We start from the raw sequence: 25,316 nt of genomic DNA, 5'->3' as shown, positions 1-25,316 counted from the left end.
TCCTACCATCATAATAGATTGCAGTGTTTATCTCTACATACAACATTATTCACAAAGCCAATGACTGCCCTGATTTTACTCCTGTTCTCTATTCCTACCACCCTAATAGATTATATAGTAAGTGTTTATCTCTATACACAACATTATTCACAAAGCCAATGACTGCCCTGATTTTACTCCTGTTCTCTATTCCTACCACCCTAATAGATTACATAGTGTTTATCTCTACACACAATATTATACACAAACCAATGACTGCCCTGATTTTACTCCTGTTCTCTATTCCTACCACCCTAATAGATTACATAGTGTTTATCTCTATACAAAACATTATACACAAAGCCAATGACTGCCCTGATTTTACTCCTGTTCTCTATTCCTACCACCCTAATAGATTACAGTGTTTATCTCTACACACAACATTATACACAAAGCCAATGACTGCCCTGATTTTACTCCTGTTCTCTATTCCTACCACCCTGATAGATTACATAGTGTTTATCTCTACACACAACATTATTCACAAAGCCAATGACTGCCCTGATTTACTCCTGTTCTCTATTCCTACCACCCTAATAGATTACATAGTGTTTATCTCTATACAAAACATTATACACAAAGCCAATGACTGCCCTGATTTTACTCCTGTTTTCTATTCCTACCACCCTAATAGATTACAGTGTTTATCTCTATACACAACATTATACACAAAGCCAATGACTGCCCTGATTTTACTCCTGTTCTCTATTCCTACCACCCTAATAGATTACAGTGTTTATCTCTACACACAACATTATTCACAAAGCCAATGACTGCTCTGATTTTACTCCTGTTCTCTATTCCTACCACCCTAATAGATTACAGTGTTTATCTCTACACACAACATTATACACAAAGCCAATGACTGCCCTGATTTTACTCCTATACTCTATTCCTACCACCCTAATAGATTACTTTGATCTAATGAACATCTCAGTGTGTATAAACCCCACAAACACTTTTACCAAAGTCTCTCTTTGTACTCTGCTTCTAAAAAAATGGAATCATATCCCTCTGTACATTAGATGTACCTCTGACATCTCCAACTTCAAGCTACTAGTAAATGACTACCTAAATAAAACCTGGCTCTGCTCCTACACTACCCAAGGCTGAACTAGTCCCTTCCTCTTTACACCATCAGCAAACTTTGACTATTTTCAAAGGAAAGAAATTAGTAAAAATTATTTCTTACAGAAAGATCAAATACATTTTTGTCTAGGCTGTTATACAGGTTCATAGTTGTGTACTAGGCTAATGGCCCTGGGGACGTTACAAGCCTGGCCCATAGAAGTGTCCTGGCATTGTGCCACCCGTCGTTAGTTCCCAGTGCCTCTATCAAGTAGAGCCAATGGAGTGATCCCGGGGTGAACTTTCTATTTTTCATCCACTCATCAAGATTTCTCTTGAAGAGGGCTAGTGAGGTGCTCTGCTTGACATGTATGGGAAGTCTATTCCAGAGCAACAGCAGTCTCTGGGTTATGAACCTGTCCCTCCAGCATGTTCTGTTGATTTGTGGTAATGAGGTTGAGGTCTCTGGAGCGTGTGGTGTGGATGGATTGAGATTTCTTTAGATGTAGCATTTCTAACAGAGCTGGGTCAGACATGGCTTTGTAAGTCAAGCAGAGATCACCTCTTAGTAGACGATATGAGACAGAGAATAGCTGGAGTTTTTTGAGCCTGTCCATGTAGGACATGTGTTTAAGATCTAGGATCCTCTTCTTGAGGTACCTTTGTGGCCTCTCCAGCTGTTGCAGGTGTCTAGTGAGGTACATGCTAAATGGGGCATTATACACTATAATTGGTCTAATGATGGAAGAGTAGAGAGAAATGATGACCTCTTTCTTCCTGGATGCAAAACCCTTGGTAATGAGGTGTGCCACATAGAAGGACTTTCTGACCACAGTGGCAATGGGGTGGTCAAAGGAGAGGTTGCTGTCAACCTTTATCCCCAGATTTCTTATAATGCCTTCAGTGTTCAGTGGGCTCCCATCGATGTGGTAATTAGTGGGAACTGAGTCTTTCCCAAAGGGGATGATGACGCATTTTTTGGCATTAAGCTTAAGGCCATGGTTTCAACACCAGTCATTGGCCTCAGTGAGGCCTTTCTGTAGGATGTCTACATCACTTGGGAAGTTAATAATGGCTCCCAGCTTGCAGTCATCTGTGAATTTGGTCAGCCAGAATCCCTCTGTGTTGGCCTGGACTTCTGAGAAGTAGATGCCAAACAGGAGAGGACCCAGGACCAATCTCTGTGGGACTCACTCGTGACTGGCCAGCAGTCTGACTTGGAGTCTGCTGCTTTCACACTGTGTTCTATCTCTGAGCCAATTTGCAACCCAACTAACTATATACGGGTTGATGCCTAATTTGGTCAGTTTATCAATAATTCCTGAGTGAGGAATGGTATGAAAGACCTTGGCCAGATCGAGGTAAGCTGTATGAACTGCCTTACCTTTATTCACCACTCTGGTGACTGACTCAAAGAAGTCAACCATGTTGAGCAGGTATGATCTACCTTTTACAAAACCAAATTGCATGGGATCTAAAATTTGGAGATTCCCTATATCCTTGTTAATTAGGTCCATGATGATGTGCTCCATAGCCTTACATATCAGACTCATCAGGCTAATGTGGCGATAATTTCCAGGGTCTGTAGGTGCTCCTCCTTTATGGAGAGGGATGACTGTATAAGTGCTCCTTTCGGTAGGGTCAAAGGCTGAGGTGAGTCTGTGGGTGAACAGAGCACACAGATGTGGTGCTTGTTCACTTTGTAATTCATGTAGAACACAACCAGATATATTGTTGGGTCCCATGGAACCTGTATTCTTGGCTTTAGACAATGCAGCTTTAACCTGTGCTGCAGTAATGCAGGGTGCCTGGCATTCTTCCGGTATTCAGATTGGTCCATTGGGGAGGGTAAAGTTGGCACTGAATCTGTCGGCCCTGTATGTTGGCAATGTCTGTTGGCTCAGTATAGGAGGTACCATTGTGCAGTAACTCAGAGCAAATCTGGGTATTGCCATGGAGATTCCTGATATAACTAAAGAAGGCTTTGTGGATGTTTTTAGTGTCTGCTGCAATTCTGCCTTCATAGCTGGCTTTGGAGGTTTTGATGAGGGATCTCAACTTTTTGTTGAGGTTAATCAGGTTCCAGTGTTGGGACTTCACCTTTTTCTGCAACAGTTTCTTCCTGCTGTTATAGGGTTTATTAATGGCAGGGGACCACCAGACTGGCTTCCTTTTTTTGGAGGAGAGCATCTTGGTTCTGTTGGGTATGGCTAGTTTCATGCATTTATGTAGGTGTTCGTGCAATGCACTGGCCTATGATTCAGCAGTCATGCATCTATTTTCCATTGGCATGGGTGCCGTGAAGTTAGCCACCTCTGTTTTTAGGAGTCCAAAGTCAGCTTTGGAGAAGTTTTTTATGGTGGTTACCTTTGCGAGGGTGTGGGTGAGATGTGAATTTCCATGGTGATTAATTTGTTTTGGATCTAACCAGGTTGGAATTGACTATTGGTGTAGAGCAACAGTTGCCCATGTTAGTAATAACCAGGTCAAGGATGTTTCTTCCTCTAGTGGAGGTAAGAATGAGCTGCTCCAGGGTATTGGAACTGATGAATTCCAGGAAATGTTGGGCCAGTGCATTGGTGCTTGAGTAGTTTGCCCAGTTGACGGATGGGTAGTTGAAGTCTCCTAGTATGAGAGTGTTGGGTTGGACCTTAATAGATTCCAGGGTGCTTAGGAATGTGGAGTGAGAGTCTAGGGTCATGGGTGGGGTCCTATAGCAGGCTATGACCTGGATCACAGTCCTACCAAATGTTAGTTGTACCTGAAGTATCTCAGATGCATTATGCAGGGCTACTAGTCTAGAGGTGTGCATATCCTTTATGAATATGGGGCACCAGCACGTTTGGTGATTTCTATTTAATTGTTTCATAGAATATTGTGGTCTCTCTCTGTCTCTGCAATTAGTGGGGGCAATAGTGTTTCACTTCATTGATATTCAGTGTTAAACTCTTAGCCTAGAGGGCTTGTCTGTATTTATAAGTGAGTCACATATCTTTGAATTTATTACTGCTCAATACCTGAGTTGTTTGGCTTCTGCTACATACCTACAATCAACTGCATTACTAGCTGAGTTAAGTACAAACCTGCAGTGTTAAAGATTGTACTGCATTTCATTTTTCTATTTAATTGTTTCATTGAATATTGTGACTGTGTCTTTCTCTAGTTATTTTTCTATTTAATTGTTTCATAGAATATTGTGGTCTCTGTCTGTCTCTGCAATTAGTTTCCCTCCCCTCTCCCTGTTCTTGTTTTGGTATTAATCTTGGTGGCTTTGGAATTGCCTGCCCCTCCTGTAAATTTGTGTTTGAACACTCCTCCTGGGTCTATCTCATTTGCGCACTCAACCGAGTACAGTTAGATCATATTTTGACTTCAGACACTCCTACCAGTCCCATATGTTCAGCTCTGTCTCAGCTCTATTCCAGTCTTGTGTCACTAGCTCATTCTACCTAATACAGAGAGAACATTTGTGAAGGGCAAGCCACTTAAGTCCTTAATTTTGAATTATCTTCTGTTTCTCCTCTCTCCCTTTCCACTTTCCAAAAAAAAAAAATTCTAAGCTTGTTTCCTGCCTTTCCTGTAACTAGCCTAGTCCATATTTGCTGTAACCAGGACTGTTTGTAAGCTTCTGAGCTCCCCAAAGCCTTTCTGTGTTGGAGGGAAGCCTTCTAGTTTATCAGTGGGAGTGGTAACCACTAGGTAGCCTATCTACCACAAGAGTGGTTTCTGGCCCAGAAATTGTAGTTTATTGGCCGTTTGGGAAGTTTTTCCATCTCCTTCAACCTTCTGGTTTAAAAGCCCGCATTTGCGCTTGTTTCCCACCTTTCCTGTAACTAGTCTAGTCCAGATACAGATTTGCTGTATCCAGGACTGTTTGTAGACTTCTGAGCCCCCCAAGCTTTTCTGTGTTGGAGTGAAGCATTCTAGCTTATCAGTGGGAGTGATAAGCACTAGGTAGCTTATTTACCACAAGATCCAGGTACAGATTCTTAGTTTTAGCACTTGAATTTGCTTATTCGTGCTCAGCACTTGTTCAGAACTTGTTAGCACTAAATATGCTACAAATTACGACAGCACTCAACCTTCCTCTTTACCTAGAGGAAAACAGTTTTTGTACTTACTTTCCTTACTTGCTTAAAGAAAAACAGCTCTTATACTCACTTTCCTCACTTGTCTAGAGGAAAGTAGTTTTTTATTCAGGCATGTCCAAGGGTCAGCTCCCAGTGTTCTCTCCTGTCTATCTGATGAATCTGGGCATCTTGGGGAAATTTAGCAATTGCCTCATGTACACAGACAACCTTCTCCTCCTACCACACAACACCACAACCTGTGAGAGATGCACTTATCTAGCCAAATTGGAGGTAAAGCTCTCTCCAACCAAGACTGAACTTGACAGTCAAGAGGAGAAGGTAAACACTTGCACCACACCCAGGGCCGGCCTTAGCTGAAATGGCGCCCTAGGCGAAGTAGTACTCCAGCGCCCCTTAAGCCCCACCCACTCCATACTAATGCACACCACTATAAGCCACACCCACAGGTAGGCCACTCTCCAAGAAGGCCACTTCAGTCTTTTCCTTCAATTATTTAAATGCAATCATTCACATTTCAAATTATCCTGGCTAAGCTAATGCATTGCCCATGGAATAAACTCTTTTTTTTAACTCAGGGAATGCGAACTTGCGAAGTTAAATATGCATTACTGAATGTTGGATTTCAACTGATGTTAGAAACAAAGCCAGCATTAGAATGCTTAATATTAATATTTAAAAATCACCTGTTTTTTTTTTCTTAAAATTGAATGTAAATTTGAGAAAGGCAGTTGTATTGTGTAAGTGTTTGATAAATCATAGACATAAACTTCCACCCTGTCCCATAACATAACAATATTGTTCAGGTATATTAAATACAACTTGCAATATTGACAAACAAAAATCATAATTAAAATATTAAATACTTCCCAAGTATAAAGTAGCATGCTTGCATAAAGTGGGTCATATCACCCCATGGATATTCTTATCATTTGCTTAAAGGTTTCCCCTTCAAAAAAAAAAAAAAAACAAACATATAATTTTTGTCCAAAACCATGGAAATGAGATCCATATTATGCTAATTTCTCTCCATCTAATAACATCACAAGTTAGAAGGCCTTCAGGAATAATCTGGTACCCTCCTCCATGGGTTTACAGGTAAAAAGTACTATAAGATCAGTTATGAGGGAAACTAAATCTTCATTCCATAGGTTATCCTTTAATTTCCCTTAAAAATTACAACAGTCCTTTAACATGTGAGTATGTTTGTGGAAAAACAGGTTTTAGGATTCTAAAGACTTCACTATAATAGGTGGTCTAAATGGTGGCTGTTCAATACCTGATGCACTTTCAGTATGCCCAAATTAGTGGGGGGTCACTGGTTTGGAATTTTTCAAAAACTTACAGTTATTAAGTGAAATCTTCCTGTCAATAATGTAATCATCTAATTGTAAATCAGTTTTTCTATATGAAATATGAATTTGTTTTCTAGACACACAGGTGTAAGTCCTTTCATCTTGCAAAATATTAAACATAACACCAGAATAATTGATTGCATCAGAGATGACAATACCACCTCCTGTCAGATTTCACAATGCAAATTGATTTGCCAGTCTTAACAGAACCTAGAACAGTCTAATTCCTACTGAGGTTGAAGGTGGTAAAATTTAGTTTTCTTCCTGCTAATATATAAAAATCATCCTCAAAGGCTTTTTAAATGCCTGAACAATAGGGTACAAAGCAGGATTAAATACACTTTTCTTTTTAAATCCTGCACCCCTATATGTATCACCAGATACTTCTCTCTGTGTACTTCATTAAAATATACTGCTAGATTCCATTTTTTGATGTACAGTTTAAGTTCCAGCAATGACTCAGTTACAGAGTTCATAGAGTTCATAGATTAGTACTAGGTTAACTGCCTTTGTGGACCATTTTAAGCCTAGCCAATTACCCCACGTAAGAATCAAACCCTTCACCTTTGGTTTATAAGGCAAATGCCTTAACCGTTATGCCAACCAGAGGGATATCCAAAATTGTCTAATAAAATAGACAGATGGCTATAGTTAAAAATATTAAAAGTATTATGTGATAGCACACTGCCATCAAAATCAGATTTAATTACTTCCTCTTCCCTCTTTCCTTTCCTCTGCCCCTGTCCTCCTGCCTCTCAAATTCTGGCAGGGGATACATGGAGTCCTTGACATATCAGGTGTGATTCTATGTTTGAGGTCTTTTCATTTGGTTGGCCTGAATGAGTCTCTAACTACTCCATCTTCTGAAGAGGAGGAATATCCCTGTGATTATTTAAATTACAATCATAATCAACCTCTTCCCCCATTAGCACTTGCCTCATTCTCTCCAGGGAACTGATATTACTAATAATATTATCATTTCTACTGTAATGTTTAGACCTTTGCACATTCTCACCATCAATCTCATGATGTTTTGTATTTTTAATAGGATAACCTACCTTACTTTCATACTGTTTAACATCCTTATCAATTTTCATTTATGGTTATTAAGAATAATTGCACTTTGCTTATCTACTTATCACATACATTATTGTACAGTCATGCATAATTGTCAAATAGTAAATCATACTTGATTTTGCATGTAAATGTTCAATTTCATAAGTTCAAAATTGTGACAATCAAACAAATTCACAAATTCACAAAAGCAATGTAAATAAGGCTCGCCATTCCCATATTATTAGGAAATTTAGTAGTACATAGACCTTCAGATACAATCTTACATCTCAAGCACTTAGTCAGGTAAGCGTTAGACATCTGGGGGAGGCTTCCTGCAGCACAGACAGTTGGGTTAATAACTGTAGGGGTTCTGCATAGTGCTAAGCAGCACAATATGGACTAATATTTGGACTAAACATTTTTACAATTTTTGATGCTTTGTGTGTGATGTTCAGAGTCATATGAAGTGTTAGGTTCTACAGAAAGTTTAAAGACAGGAAAATTAATTGAGGGTTAATTACCCCAGTATTGATGCTGATTTATTAGGGAGGTTCAGCATTATAACAGAAAATGCCTTCTTCCTGCCTACACAAGGCTACGGGAAGGACTTTTAATTAATTATTTTTAAGCTCTATTTATGTGCTAATTTTTGGTTAAATTTAGAGGGTCTGGCCTTCAAAGGAGCATATGCAATTAAAAGACTGATCATACTGCTTAAATGCTTTAAAGATTGTTCAAAGACTTTTTCACAGATAGATATGCAGTCTGACAGTTACTTCACTTTTGTACTAGCGTTTATCAACTAATTCAGCTAATGGATTGCTGAACAGAAGTTACACTTATCGTTAGAAGCATTGTGTTACAGCATAACAAAGTCCAATGCTTTGTTGTCGTTTCTTGCAGGCATTACTGTCTGTGTGCACTTTGTAAATGTAAGAAAGTAAACTAGGAATTTCAACGTGAGTGCAACAGTAAGCATCAACACATAACTCACACTTAATAACAAGGAAACTGCAATTCTGTTGTTCATTAACTGACTACTAACAGTACTCCAGTGCTTCGTTAACAACAGTTACTTTTATATTCCACTTGGGATATTAATGGCATCAGTGGTTCACTTAAGCACCTCAAGTACCTCATAGGATCTAGTGGGAGCAGAAATTACTTAAAAGACAATTGTAAAATGATTGAATAATACAGTGTTTATAGATAGCTATGGTCTATGGCAAGAATTTGAGCTTTTAGAATTTGTCATGTCTAACATTCTTAAGCTCAAATCTTCCTCAAACATGTCTGATAAACGTATCTGTGTCTCTCATCAGCTAGCTTCTATGATAACTACATTATATCGGTTTCTAGCTTTTCTTTTCTTGTTATATTTTATTTTCATCCTGAGGTATTGAATAATGGTATAGCTTTAAATTGCTCTGTTCAGTAGTCATAGACTAAAGTTGCAAATGCACTAGTCTGTTGTCATAGACTGTAGCTGGTGTAACACCGTAATCTCTGAATACTTATTCATATATATATTCATATATAAGCCGAAAGACACAAACAAACTGATTCAGTTTAACTGAATGAGCTTTTCATACTGCAGTAGCGTTGTCACCGCACAGTAAGACGTAGTCCCGTTCGATTCTCAGCTAAAGCGTCTTCTGTGTGGAGACATGCATGAAGAGGCGTACCTTCGTTGAAGGTTGTGCGTCAGGGCTGGGCTCCTTAAGGTAACAAACTCGTGTACCGTAATTTTTTTTTTCCGAGCCAACCTGCAGCTGTAAGTAAGTGGGAGGGAGCTCACCCCTCTCTCGCTATGGATCAGACTTCCTGAACAGGGAGCCGAGCAAGAGGAATTTTATTAATTAAAATAAATAAATAGTTAAAAGTAGCGCCCTTTCTGAGGCTGGCCTCTACGGCGCCCTAGGCAGTCGCCTAGTTCGCCTATGCCTAAGGCCGGCCGTGACCACACCACACTCATCACATAGTCTGACTAAACCTACACCAACAAACTCCACACATAGAAACACAAAAACATTTGCGGAGGCTCTCAGTAATAATCTGCTCAAGCAACAGGGACCTCCAAAACAGAAACACAAGCAACCTCCACCACCCATCACAACCCAAATGACACCTAGCCCACAGACTCAGTGTGCCACTCAACCACAGCCCATAAGGTAAAACAACGTACCCAACACACTAGTCATAGGTGACTCTATAGTCAGGCACACTTATGTTCCACTCACCAGGCTAAACAAGGAGAAGGTTACTGTCAGCTGCCTGTCAGGTGCCAAAATCTGCCTCATAACCCACGCACTCAGGTCACTCCACAACAAGTACAAATATGACTCTGTCATTGCCCATGTTGGTGTGAATGACCTCAGATGAACCTCCCTGGTCTATGTGAAAAGAGACAGGGAAGAGCTCTCCGATCTTGTAGCCCAGGCAGGTACGACCCTAGCCCTGAGTAGCATCCTGCCATCACCCAGAATGATACCGCAGTACAAGGACAAAATGATTGACTTCATCAATTGGCTAAGCTTCTGGTGTCATTCTAAGGGGATCCAATGTCTGTCTGCCTGGGATGACATGGTTGACAAACCACAATGCTTCGCCAGAGATGGCCTGCACCTGTCACCCCTGGGATTCTGGATACTGGCTAAGGCTATTTCTGCCCCTATAGTGCCTTTTTTAAGCAAGGTTCAAATTGACATATTCACCACCGTAACAGGAACAGGTAAGCAAAAACTGAGGGTAATGCTACTCAATGCTAGAAGTCTAAACCTCAAAATGCACTCCCTCGAGGCACTCCTTAAAATGGAGAACATCGATATCTGTGCAGTGACTGAGTCCTGGTTCAAGGCTGCAGAGCACCCTTGCATTACCAGGCTATAACTCATACCACACTTATCGGCCACCTAACCTGGACCGGAACACCAAAGGCGGAGGTGTGTCCATATTCATTAAGGATATCCACACCTCCAAGCTAGCTGCTCAGAATAATGCATCAGAGGTTATCTAAGTGCAACTAACCCTGGGCAAAACTGTAATCCAAATTGTAGCTTGCTACAGATCCCCCACCTTGCCCCAGGATTCCCACTCCTCTTTTCTTGATATACTGGAAAATATTAGGGTTCAGCCAAACACCCTAATAATGGGAGATTTCAACTACCCTGCCATTAACTGGGAAAAGTACTCATGTACCAATGCCTTCGCTCAACGCTTTCTGGAATTCATAAATTCCAGTGCCCTGGATCAACTTATCCACACCCACACCAGGGGCAACAATATCCTAGACCTAGTCATTACCAACATCAATGACCGGTGTTCCACACCTGAAGTCAACTTTTTGTTGGTCAGATCCGACCATAAGCTAATCACCCTAGTTATCCACATCCCACCCTCACCCCCCCATTAAGGAAATCATGGTAAAAAATTTCTCCAAAGCCAACTTCATGCTTCTTAAGACAGAAGTGGCAAACTTCATGGCACCCATGCAGATGGACAATACAGTTACGACTGCTGAATCCTACACAGATGCACTCTATAAGCACTTACACGAGTGCATGGATCGTGCTATCCCAAACAGAACCAAGATGCTATCCTCCAAAAAAAGGAAGCCAATCTGGCAGTCCCCTACCATAAACAAACTCTACAACAGAAGAAAGAAACTGTTGCAAAATAGAGTAAAATCCCATGAGTGGAGGAGTTCCCTGGTCAGCCTCAGTAAGAAGCTGGGATCCCTTATAAGATCATCCAAAGCTAGTTACAAAAACAAAATTGCCACTGATTCTAGGGACAACCACAAAGCATTCCATAGCTATGTCAAGAATCTCAATGGCAACACCCAGATTTGCTCTGAGTTACAGCACAATGGCATGAAAATTACAGAACCAACTGATATTGCCAACATCCTGGCAGATAGGAATAGTGCTAACTTTACCCCCCTCTCACCCCCTAAAGGGCCCATATCTATACAGGAAGAATGCAGAGTCCCTGTAATCACAACTATGCAGGTAAAAGCTGCACTCTCTAAAGCCAAAAACACAGCATCCACGGGAGCAGACAACATCCCAGGCTGCATTTTACATGAACTTCAGAACGAACTGACTCCCCACCTAAGCACCATGTTCAATCATAGTCTCACAACAGGCTTTGTGCCCACTAAATGGGGCACAGCAACAATTATCCCACTCCACAAAGGGGGAGCCACCACTGATCCCAGGAACTATAGCCCTATTAGCCTGACGAGCCTGGTCTGTAAAGCCATGGAACATATAGGTTCATAGGTTGGAAACCCATAAACAAAGACATTGGTAACCTCCAAACTCTGGACCCACCCAGTTCGGGCTTGTGAAAAGCAGATCATGCCTCCTGAACCTGATTGACTTCTTTGAGGCAGTCACCAAAGCTGTGGATGAGGGTAAGGTGGTTCACACAGCCTATCTTGACCTCGCCAAGGCTTTCGACACAATCCCCCATTCTGGAATTATAGCTAAACTCACTAAACTAGGTATAAATCCTTACATCACAAGATGGGTTACCAATTGGCACACTGACAGAACCCACGCTGTAAGAGTTGCAGACTCCATCTGACTTCAAGCCAGTGACAAGTGGAGTACCACAGGGTTCAGTCCTGGGACCTCTCCTGTTTGGTATCTACTTCTCTGAAGTACAGGCTAACACAGAAGGCCTTTGGCTAATGAAGTTCACAGATGACTGCAAACTAGTAGCCATAGTTGAGTCCGCAAATGATGTGGACATCCTACAGAAGGGCCTCACTGATACAGATGCCTGGTGTCAGAGCCATGGCCTCAAGCTCAATGCCAAAAAGTGCATTGTCATCCCCTTTGGCAAAAACTCTCTACCCATGAACTACCACATAGGTGGCAGTCTACTTAATGCCGAATGTGTGATAAGAGACCTGGGGACCCAGGTAGACAGTAGTCTCTCCTTTGATAATCACATCACCACAGTAGTCAGGAAATTCTTCTATGTGACACACCTCATCACAAAAGGGTTCTCATCTAGGAAAAAAGAGGTCATTATTCCCCTCTACTCGACACTCATTAGACCCATTGTAGAGTACAACGCCCCTTTTGGAATGTACCTCACAAGACATCTGCAGCAGCTGGAAAGGCCACAGAAGTGCCTTATAAAGAGGATTACTGGCCTCAAACAGATGCCCTACACTGACCATCTCAAAAAACTCCATCTTTACTCCATAGCATATCACCTACTCTGAGGTGATCTCTGCCTAACATATAAAGCTATGTCAAACCCAGAGCTGTTGGACATGCTACACCTAAAGAAATCCCTATCCTCTGAGCTACGCACTCTAAGGACCAAAACCTTGTCACCAAAATAAACAGGACATTCTGGAGGGATAGATTCCTGTCCCAGATACTTCCCATACTCTGGGACAAGCTACCCATCTGTGTCAAGCAAAGTTCCTCATTAGCACTCTTCAAGAAAAATATTGATAAGTGGATGGGAAATAGGAAATACACCTCAGGGATCACTACGACAGGGGCACAGGAAAATAACTTTCTTGGGTGGTGTAAGCCAGGCAACCTTGTTGGCCAGGCTTACTTAGGCCCTTGGACCGATAGCCTAGCACCTACCTATGAACCAATATTTCAGGGTCAAAAGGTGTGGAATGAGTTATAGCCTGGTAGTACAGGGGTGCTTTCTGCCACTTTAAACCAGGTCTCCGTTACAGCACAAATGTTGGTGTTCTCCATTTTGAGGAGTGCTTCAAGTGAGTGCATCTTGAGATTTAGACTTCTAGCATTGAGCAGCATGACCCTCAGATTGCATTTATTTATAGCTGTTACAGTGGTAATTTGGTCTTTGGAACTCCATCTAAAAAAGGCATTATAGGGGTGGCAAGAGCCTTAGCCAGTACCCAAAACCCAGGGTTGACAGATGCAGGCCATCTCTGGAAAAGCATCGAGGTATGTCAGTCATGTAATCCCAAGCAGACAGATACTGGATCCCCTTAGAATGACAGTAGAAAATTAGCCAGTTGTTGAAGTCAATCATTTATAGTCATCTCTGTTTCAAAGAGTGTATTTAAGTGTATTTAATGTCATCTCTATGAACTGCAACTTGTGAACAGTTTGTTTACCTATAGACAATGTTCTTTTTCAGCTTGCTATAGCCATCCAAATATTTGCACTATGTATGTATAACTTCGCACTCTATGAGCTGTAACTGAATTTGTACTTAGTTTATATGTCATTCTTCTGTTTAGGCTTTGTAATAACTTTATGTCAATGTGGAGATTTTCTCCCCAGGCCTCTCCTGAAAATGGGATATTATCGTAGATGGACTTTCCCAATAGTTCTTCTTCTTCTTCTTCTTTCGCCTTTTCCCAGTTAGGGGTTGCCACAGCAGATCACCATCCGCTCATGATTGGCAGTGGAGTTTTACAGTGTTGAGTTGCCAGCCTGGCGCCCAACCTTCCACAGAAGGCACACACATGCACACACTCACACCTAGGGCCAATTTAGTGTGTCCAATCCACCTACTTTTTGGGATGTGGGAGGAAACCAGAGCACCCGGAGGAAACCCATGCGACCACAGGGAGGGCATGCAGACTCCGCACAGAAGGCACCCCAGCCAAGGATCGAACCAGAGAACCTCTTGCTGTGAGGCGGCAACGCTAACCGCTGCACCACCGTGGCCGACCTGGACTTTCCCAATAATAAAAGTGAAATAAATTTAAATAAAATAAAGTTCAGTTTTAGAAAGAAGTGTAGTATGCAGACTAGTGTAATTCTTTGATAGTACAGATAGGCCTTTATCAGGGGAGTTTTGGGATATAGGTGTAGTTTGGTGGACAATTGGAGAACTGAAGAGCAGGTAGGCAGGAGGAAATTTGAGCTGAATTTTGTGGCTAGAATGCTGTCAGTGGTCTTGGGAATAATTAACTGATACCATTAGATACTAGCTAAGAGCAGAGTACTGAGAGTTACATCTGAGATTCTTGATTTAGTTGAAGAAGGCTTTGTGGCCTTTGAATTTGAAGGTAGCCTTACACTTTTTAAGGGTGCATCTGAGATTTTTGCTAACCGTTAGATCTCTTTTGTATCAAGGTGTGGATGATTTTTTTTGTATATGGCAAGCAGCCATTTCCTCTTATTATACAATATATTTATACAAGAATGCTGCTATATGTGTTCATTCTTGAATTTCCTGTTAATATTTAGAGTCTGTAAGAAGAGATGCCTATATGCAATTACTTACATTTGAGCTGAAATCCTAGGAATATGCAGCAACTTTGGCAAAAGGGGTATGCAGTGAGTGGCGACTTTTACATTTTTCTAGCTTGTCAGAAAATAATAAGTTTTTAGCTTTGGAGCAGTTCCTAAACAGCTTGGTGAATGGAAATGGCATTCAAAAAATATAAAAAGGTGATTGTTATATAGTTAAAGTGAAAGAAATATATTGGACTTAATATATGTATTTTCTAATTCCAGTTAGTTTAGACATCATGATCAGCAGGAAACATGGAGAGAGACCTATAATTTTGAAAGATAATGACAGTTTTATTTAGGGTATGTAGGAATTTGAGAAGTTCTAGCTTGGCATCATGAGGGATCTGGTGTGAGATGTTGAAGTCACAAATAAATATAGAGATGCCCCCAAGGTCCACAGTAGTTCTGAGTAAATGGTTGGTGCTGAATTTGAGTACAGAGGGACTGTTATTGGTACACTAAAACCATGTCCCAATACTCCATTAAAAGCATGTCTCAATAGTCCATTAAAAGCATGTCTCAATAAGTATGTAGAAATGGATGTGTTCAAGTGTCAGGAAGCCCTCCAGCCTGGGCATATTTTTATTTAAATTCCTACTGTTAAGTGCTGCCACCCTGATATTGGCTGAATCAGTATTTGTTATACTGGCATATACAATAGCCAGGAAAATTCATTCACAAGACAGAAGTACAAATAGAAAAAAAACACTTGCAGTCTCCAGAAGTAAAACCCCCCAGTGTCATTTTAATTAGCTCTCTCATTCACTTCATTCCAAACATGAACGTCATCAAATGTAAAGGCTCCCTCATCTCTATCTTAAATAGTAAAATCATACACTGCTTCCTAGTGCCTAGTAAGCCATACTGCTTAAAAATAAAACTACTTTCAAACAGTAAGATCTTATTCAATAACCAATCAATTGTGCTCCACTCTGAAAAAAATACATTAAACACAATCATGAACATTATTCACTTGCTATTAAAATAATATACAGTAACCATCATATTAAATGGGGAACCACCATCACATTTTTACAATGTTGTAATTAGATCTGTGCCCTTTTAATTAATAACAAACTACTGATAAATATTCTATGTTGACGCCGGGGACTGGTGGCATCTAGCAGGTCACTTATCAATATAATTCACGCTTCTCAATACTCACTTCCCAGTTACCCCTCTTTCTAAAAAAGGCACTTTTTCCAGTACAAAAAAAAAATTCTTAAAATGTGCACATTACTGTATGTTTATATAATGCATTATTACTACCATCATTCTTCTTAATAGCATAATTATGTTGGTGAATTCTAATCTTCATAGCCTTTAATGTTTTAACAACATAAAATGCAGGGCATGAACTGCATTGTGCTAAATAAATCACACCCTTAGTATTACAATTACATTTTCCATTAAGGTAAACCAATCATGGAAAGGTGCCTATAGTAACATTGGCACCCTCAAAAACATATCTAGACTGGCTGCAAGTACCACATTTGTACATACCCTTTGAAGCTATGTTCTCTTCCCACTTTCTCATACCACAGTTCTCATACTCTTCTTGAGGTTAACCGGTTCTAAATACCAAAGTAGGGCTGTTGCCCAAAAACCTATCCAAATCCGGGGCCATAATAAAGCTAGACCATTTTCTTGTCAAAATGTCTTTAACATCCTTGGTAGCCTTATTATAAACACATATCAGTGCCGTGGCGAAATCCATCAGCATTGCCATGATTTGCATTTCCTTCAATAGCCATAACTCGACATTTGATCTTACCGCCAGGATACCAAAATCATACCTCAAAACAGGTTTATAACCATGGGACCTCTCTGCACTAACCTCCTCTTTTAGATGTTGTATAAAGTCTAAAGGGTAGCATCTGTCTTGAAACATCTGTATTAAAAATGTTAACCTCTTCAAAAATGTGCAATCAGTTCTGTTAAATATTTTGAAAAATAAGAAAATATGTAATATTCTAACTCTCTCATAAAACATGGTCTATAGCCTTGCAGATCTCACTTTGAGGACACTATTGATGGACACTTGTTCATTCAACCCTGGCCTTACTGTGGCATGCAGACACAGTTGCCAAATTAACTGTTTATATTCTAGCAAACTCTCTCATTTACCCCCCCCCCCCGGGTTACTAACCATTATATCAATACCTCCAAACTTAAATTTAAACTTAAAGGTAGCAGGGCATGTTTTTGTATGTTTATAAAGAACATTTTTCAAATGTTCCTTAATAAAAATCATATAAATAAATACATACTTCTTTTCTTCAATGGGCACTCTTTATTTCCCATGTTAAAAACTCTCACAATCCCAGCAAGGTAGACTACATGTTTAGTAGAACAATTAGCCCATATTGTAAAAAACAGTTCTTTCCCTCTATATCTTACCATCTAAAACAAAGTTACAATAATTACACATACCACATTTCCAGGTACCAGATTTTTTGGTATTTCCCTGTTCACAAGCATCGTCTTTCCATCGTTCAAACTTAGTCTTGAAATTATCTCCCCTCTTATTAACAAGTATAGGATACTCTTCAATACACTCCGTCAAACTGGGATCCTGCCTAAAAATGTTCCAATTTTTGTTGATAATGACTTTGAACATACTTGAATTGGTATTGTCATTTAACACTATATCACTGCACACCTTTCCATCAGAGCCGTCACCTGAATATTTAGTGATTGTCTGATCAGTCAAACCTAGACCTAAAATGGGAAGGAATTTATCCTTCCTTACCTGTGTTACTTATAGTTTGGTTTTATATAACAACTGGGAAGGCTATCCCCTCCGTTAAAACATTCTACATAGAACGTCCATTTTGGTCTCATAAAGTGTGTTATCAGAAATCATCCTAGCTAGTTTGATCATTTGACCTTTAACTAGATTTTTTTCCCATTCTCAAGTGACAGCTGTTAAAATGTAAATATCAGTTGGAAAAAGTGGATTTTCATCTACTATGACTATGGGAACATCTAAGTAGTTCATGAAATCTTGTGTATAGAAATGTGTAAATTCCAAAAATTCAGTAGTATCATTAATATAATGAAAAACTTTTAGAAATTATCTTTTGTATCCACCCAAAAGAAACAGATGTCACCTGATGAAGTCCATTATTCAGGGCAACAGCGCTTAGCACAAGTGTACCATCATTAAAGGTGTCTAAAACCCGTTACTGTTCCATAACATGGTGATTAGTTTATGTTATGTTAATAGTGAGCGAATAATGTTCATCACTGTATTTAATGTATATTTTCAGAGTGAAGTACGACTGATTGATTATTGATAAGATCTTACCGCTTCAAAGTAGTTTTATTTTTAAGCAGTAAGACATAATAGCCACTAGGTGGCAGTGTATGATTTTACTATCTAAGATGGCTCCTTTTAATGGGACGAGGTCCATGTTTTGAATGAAGTGGACAAAAGTGCTAATTAAAACAATATTGGGTTTTAGTTCTGGTGAATGCAAGTGTGCTTTTTATTTATACTGGTATATCCAAAAGACAGACTATACCACAAAAGGCACTATGGGGGCCTGCTAATGTTATATCCAATATATGGAATCAGTGAGGGGGAAGGTACATGTCATGGCTGGCAAGGTAGGATGGTATAAACCATCACTACCCACACTGGCACTTACTGAATCTCTCTTGAATGACACCAGTTAATTAGCAAATTGTTAAAAATAATTATTTTGTTCTAGACCTGTGGCACCATTCTTGATGATAGCAGAATACTGATTAAAACTAGTATTTACCTGTCTCAGATGCAAGCATACAGACATCCAGCATGTCTCTCTGCAGTTCCTTCAGGCCAGAGCATCTAAGATAGGAAACCAGAAGGTCTTAACAGTATTTAGGGTGGAGAACTCTAACAACCACATTTACATTGTGAATTCTGGCACCAGAGAGGCAGCTTATGGTTACACTTTCTGAGTCCAGTCTGGTAAGGACACAGGCTGCATGCCTAATTATACAGTCACTGATAACTAGGACTTTACCATCAGAGGCAGCAGGCTTTGGGGCACTGATGAGTGTAGGCCGGCAGCACTGATGAGTCATGATTCTTCATGTGGACGGGGGGGAGAGGATGCAGGTGTTGGTATAATTTGCAGTTAGGTGGCAGAGACTTATTTGTGAGGTGCCTAGGAATCTTATGCTACAATTTTGTTATTACCTCAGTATTTGTAGGTTTAGGGTTCAAGTACAGTACAGTGCATGTATGAGGATTACTGAAACTGGTGGGTAATGAGAGACCCACATGCACTTTGAATAACACTTTACATCCGTCACAAATGCTATCGGTGTTGTCTAAATTTATGAGGCTGCTGGTAACCATGAAACACAGCTGCTACACTGCCTTAAAGTGCCACATGTAAGGAGTCTGGTGACAGGAATAACTAAAGAAGATGGTATCACATAAACAAAGTGAGATTAGGGGTGGGAGATGGTGACAACAGGTTAGCTAGACCTGTATAGGTGGGAGGATGATGTAGTTAAGTTGAGCAGGTTGTTAAAGTGGGTGATAGTTAATAACAGAAAGATAAACAAGGGAGGTTAGAAATGGTGGCAGCTACTACATCAATAAAATATTACAATTGTCTGTTATGTTACTAAAAGGGAAAACTTAGATTTAAAAGTTAGATTTGAGTGAGTTAATTTAAATTAATTAAAATTTAATTTCAAAGCATGATACACAATGGGGATAATAGGGCTATGGATTACATTGATTGTATTAAGCTAATTTAAATTAATTAAAACTAATTTCAAATAAGGATTACAGTCAATGGGGTAACAAATTCCTTGGCAGGTAAGTACAGTACAAGAGCCAGAGCTAAAGGAAGTGAAATGATATAAATAACATTTACAGTGATAGGTATAGACAAGAGGAACTTTTGCTTTTACAATAATCACAGGAAAAAAAACAAATGGGCATAAAATTAAAAAGTGATAAGAAGTAGGGGGCCCCGTGAACATTAATGCTACGAGAGAGCCCCAACTGTAGATGGTAAGAGCAAAGTGGAATAGAGCTAGTGATGAACAGCAATAAACCTTGACTAGCAATGATCAGGGTCAAAAGAACAAAGGTAAGGAATAGCTAGCTTCATTAATGCTACAGAGACACTGCAAGCAGTAAAAATTCAAGCACATTAACTTAACTTTCAAGTGCAGTAATGCATAGTCAACTGCAATAACTCAGGGATAAACCAGTATAGACACTAACACCAGCAAGGTTTGACAAAACTAACAGAAAACTAAGCAAGATGCATTCATTTTGCTGCAGGAAGATTTAGAAAAAACACAGCCATACTTACGTGCAGCACAACTGCCATGAGGAGTGACAGATGAAATGTAGTAGGACTGGAGTTATAATAGTAAAGATAGTGGATTTATATGTGAAGATTGGATTAATATGTGAAAGGCATGTGCTAGTTTACAGCTGAATCAATATAGTACTGAGCAAAGTGCATCTAAGGTCTGATTTTACTCAAAAACGTTCTTTTTTTCGATAGTATACAGTCTCAACCTCTACGGCAACTAAAGCAGTCACTTACCATCCTCTTTTTTCCTCATGGTTCCTACCAGTATATCCTCATTAATATTACGACATCCTCAGACCTGCCAAGCATCTATGCATCACCTGTGTGAAACACAGGATGCTGAACAACCACCACATTCCCATAGGCAAGTCAAAGGTACCTAGCCTGGAACTTTCCTCAGGTATAACTTGCCAAAAATCACTGATTAGTATTAAGTAGAAAAAATACATCTACTTTGCTGAAACTACTTATTTGACTGTTTGAATTAAATAATGTTCCATCTTCTTCAGCTTTATTAAGATTTTGTGGATCTGTGCAAGTACAAATGTTATCTGTGTTCATAATACAAGCTACTCTTTTCACCCATTCAGTATACTCAGGCTTTTGCTTAATCATGTTTATCCTGTCTGTCTACACGTCAGAGCTACTGGAATACTCTTTGGGGCACACACTACTAATAATACTGCAGGACCTGTCAGCATATGATTAGCTTAGGGTGAAAAATAAATAAAACGTGATACTCAAAAGTGAATCATCACTGTATATTTACATTACTTCTCACTCTGTGCATATATGAACTTTTACCTTTAATCTTATCTCTGGGGACTCAAAATACCCAAAATTGCTGGGCTTCCACTATGTGGAACTGAATCTTACAGCTCATGATCCTTACTCTTATAATCACATATACACAATTCCTGGCCCAATGCTTTTACACAACAACATTAACCATTTAGTGAGTTACACCCACGGTTTTTAATATATTTCTTAGATTTAGTGCTTCAAAACATTACACAGACATTACCTTGCTCTCTCCACCAGGGCCTAGTTTAAACACAGTACTCTGATTATTAACTTTTAGCTTCTCTGCCCAGATGTCTGACTAATGTGCTTGTCACAGATTTAATAGGTCCACAGGTACTAGGCTAATGGCCCTGGAGACTTTACAAGTCTAGCCCCAAAAAATTGTCCAGGCACCATGCCACCCAGTGTTAGTTCACAGTGGCCCTATCCAGTAGGGCAGGGCAACTGGAGTGATCCCTAGGATGAACTTTGTTACCCATCCACTCATCAATATTTCTCTTGAAGATGGCCAGCGAGGTGCTGTGCTTGACATGAATGGGAAGCTTATTCCAGAGTATGGGTAGTCTTTGGGAGATGAACCGGTCCCTCCAGCATGTTCTGTTAATTGTTCTGGGATTCAAAAATACTTACTCTCAGTATGAGCTGGACTGGTGTAATACCTATCTGTAAAGCAGAGTTACAGTGGAGTATGTCATGTATACTGAAAGCAAGCCTTTTGGAAGGTTCCCTACTGTAATTTAAGATCTGTGAGTATGAACCCTGGAATTAAAAAAAAAAACCCATGAAAGTACAAAACTGTTTTGTTTTGTTTTTTGGCGGGGAGGGGCAGTAAACCACCATACCCTAGACTTATGTATACCAACTCTGAAAATGCCACATGGCAAATTAGTGTCTTTTTATTTTATTCCTTTAGGAAAATGATTTCTCCTTCTGGGCCCGTGATTAATCACATTATCATTTCCAAAGGTCAGCCTCATAAGTGCTTCTCAACAACACATTCATCATGCGTTCCATGTTTCCTGAGACACACTTGATTCACTTGTATTCAGTTTTTACTTTTTTTTTTTTGCTTCACAAGCATCTTCATACAATTATGCATCATCTGTGAGCTCTTTCAGCTATGATGAATTTGTTTTTCTCTCTCTACCCACATTAATCACTTTATTAAAAGTTAAGTCTGCTTCTTTCAGCAGTATTCTTACCTAATCACTTCTGGCACCATGCACAATTCTATTTCATACTAACATTTCATAACACATACCAAACAAACAGTGCTTGATTCAGTTTTTTAATTCAGTATCATAAGCATTAATAGCTTCTGTGGGACCTTATGTCTCCATGAAGAACAAATAACAGATATACCAGAGATTCCTTTTTCTTTTTTTTTTTTTTTTTTTTTTTTTTTTTAACTGTAAAATCAGTGTGTATTTATTCTCTTCCTTAGTGCCGCATGCCTTAAATCAGCAGCTGGTACTATGGTCAATCACAGCAGAAGATAACTATACATAAAATAAACACATCAAATAATATACCACTTTAGTAACTCAAAGTAAGATGTTAAAAGTAACTCATAACAGAACTCAGAATTAGTCTGTGATTAAAACTGGCTTTCTGGTTTAGTGTTTTTTTAAACACATTTTTGAATTATCACTTAATACATAGGCAAATATACATTAACAGAAAAGAAAGCAAATGATGTTAACATTTTTCCATTTATATAAATTATACGTCGGATATCTTTTCTTTGTAATTGTCATCAGTCCAATATTACATAAATTGCTGAATTTCTGTCTTACCTTAAACCTCATTCCTCTTCCTGAACATTATTGTGCATGTATTGTTTCTTTTTTTTTTTTTTTAATTCTTTTTATTGATTTTTAGTCATAACATAACAAATCATACCCCACAACATGACTAAAAGATAAGTACAGACAAAAATTTCTCTATATACAATAACTATATACAAAGCCCATCTATGTAGAACCTCCGGACCGGAGATTCGAATGCAGTGTGATTATGTTAATATACCTTCATATACCAGTTTCCAAGCTTCCCTCTGTGATGGATTTAGCCTCATGGAATACCACAAGTATTTATGAGCAGAGAAATGCTTCCCAACTATCTGTTTGAGTCCTTCCCATGATAGGTTTGATCTATCTTTCCAATTTAGGGTGATATAGTATTTTACCAACATAAAGGCTGTTATTAGGAAATACGTGTTCTTAATGTCCATGCCTACCGGGGGTATGTGAAGAAGGGCAAATTGCCAAGACAGGGTAGATTTTTCATAGCCCATTTTTTCTAATTTGACTCTGAGGGCACACCAAAGTTTGTAAGAGCATTTGCAACTCCTAAAGATGTGGATGATATCTGCTTTCATCATAGGGCAGAATTGGCAAAATGGTGGGACTTCCTTGTACATCTTGTTTAGTAAAGCGGGGGTGTAATACGCGTTATTTACAATCATAAGTTGGGTATATCTGAACTTTAACAGAGGAATAGCTTTGGAAAATTTTTGAGTGGCTTGGGCAATGGATTTGGAAGAGATCGAGGGGTCTTGTTTTAGCCAAAAATCAGAATGGATAGCCTCTTTCGTGCATCTAATTCCTGATATTAACTTGTAGGAGTGAGAGATCATTTTCTTTTTACGAGTTAGTAGATTCCAAAGTACTTTACACAACTCTATTTGAGGATCGGGAATATCTGTATCTCTCCAGTACTTGTTGCAAATGTCCATTAGTTGTCTAATCGTAGTGGTGTAGTTGATCGAAAGCTTAAACTTGCTTCTGATAGACGAAATGTGATCCAACCTGCACAAGAAGAGGTCCAGAACAGTTTTATTTTTGATCAGTGGAAACGAATTCAGATTAACCAAATTCTCGTTTAATTTAATGTTAGGATTAAAGTGTAAAGGTTGGAGAAGAAGAAAAGCAGACTGTAGATCTAGGGATTTAAACAAGTTGTGTGTACATTTGATTTGAGACCATAGGTCATTTTGAATTTTGTACTTTCTTTTGGCAGATATGTCTAAGAAAGGTAGGGCCATGGGATTAATAGAAAGAGATTTAATATAATTGTAATAAAGTTTGATCCACGTTGGGCACCAAGCATTAAGTTCTTCTCTGAAAGTTGCAACATTAATTATTCTACTGCTTCTATTTATTTCATACAAAAGTCTAAAATCTGGAAGGCTTAGACCCCCCTTCTCTTTAGGGTATATAAGTTTGTTATAGCTTATCCTGATGGGTCTAGGGTGCCATATAAACTTCGAAAGAAATGATTGAATTTTATTAAAGACTTTATTATTTATTATATTTATTAATATTTATTATTATTTATTATAGTTGGTAGCATTTAGAACATACAGAAGTCTTGGCAGAATGTTCATTTTGATAATGGCTACTTTCGAGAGGACCGGGAGTTTTAGTTGAGTCCATCTTTCCATATCCTTTTGTAACACGCCCCAACATCTAGAGAAGTCCCCTTGATGATGTATATTTCCATCTGTTTGGAAGGATACTCCTAGGTATTGAAAATGGTCATTGACTTTTATACTAGGTATAGATCTTTCACTGGGTAATTGCGAGTAAATGTTAATTGGAAAGATCGTTGTCTTATCTAAATTCACCTTATAATTCGAGAATTTGGAGAAAGTTTGTAAAGTACTATTAATTTTGTTAATATCAGCGTTGGGAAGAGAGTAGTAAATATTCAAGTCATCTGCATAAGCTGATAAGGGTATTTCAGTATTAAATAATCTTGGAATATGGTGGAATGTTCTCTGTTTAATTAATAAAAGTAAAGGTTCTATATATAGGTTAAATAAAAGCGGTGAAAGAGGGCATCCCTGCCTGATACCATTATTAATCATTATCCTTTTGGAGCTATATTTGTTTATTTGTAAAGTAGTATACGCATTTTTATAAAGGGTATTAAGAGTGTGTATAAATTGTGTAGGGAAATTAAATTTTTGTAGAACCGAGATCAAGAATTCTTTGCTAATTCTATCAAATGCTTTGGATGCATCAATAGCTAGGGCGTAGATGGGGGTACGCTTAATCAATGATAAAGAGGACATAGCATTTAGTGTAAGAGTCTGGTCAAAGGTTTGTCTCTGGTTTATAAACCCTGATTGTTCAGGAGAGATGATTTTACCAATCCCAGATTTCAATCTACAGGCTAAAATTGCTGCCAAAGTTTTAATGTCTATATTAATGATAGAAATAGGTCTATAATTATTGGGGTTGGTACTGTCTTTATTTGGTTTGGGGATTAGAATAGTTCGGGATGCATTTAGGTGGGGGTCACAGACACCTT

This window comes from Protopterus annectens, chromosome 15.part0 (genome assembly GCF_019279795.1).
Source record: "Protopterus annectens isolate FY-2018-M chromosome 15.part0, PAN1.0, whole genome shotgun sequence".
Taxonomy (NCBI): domain Eukaryota; kingdom Metazoa; phylum Chordata; order Ceratodontiformes; family Protopteridae; genus Protopterus; species Protopterus annectens.
This window is presented reverse-complemented; position numbering follows the sequence as displayed.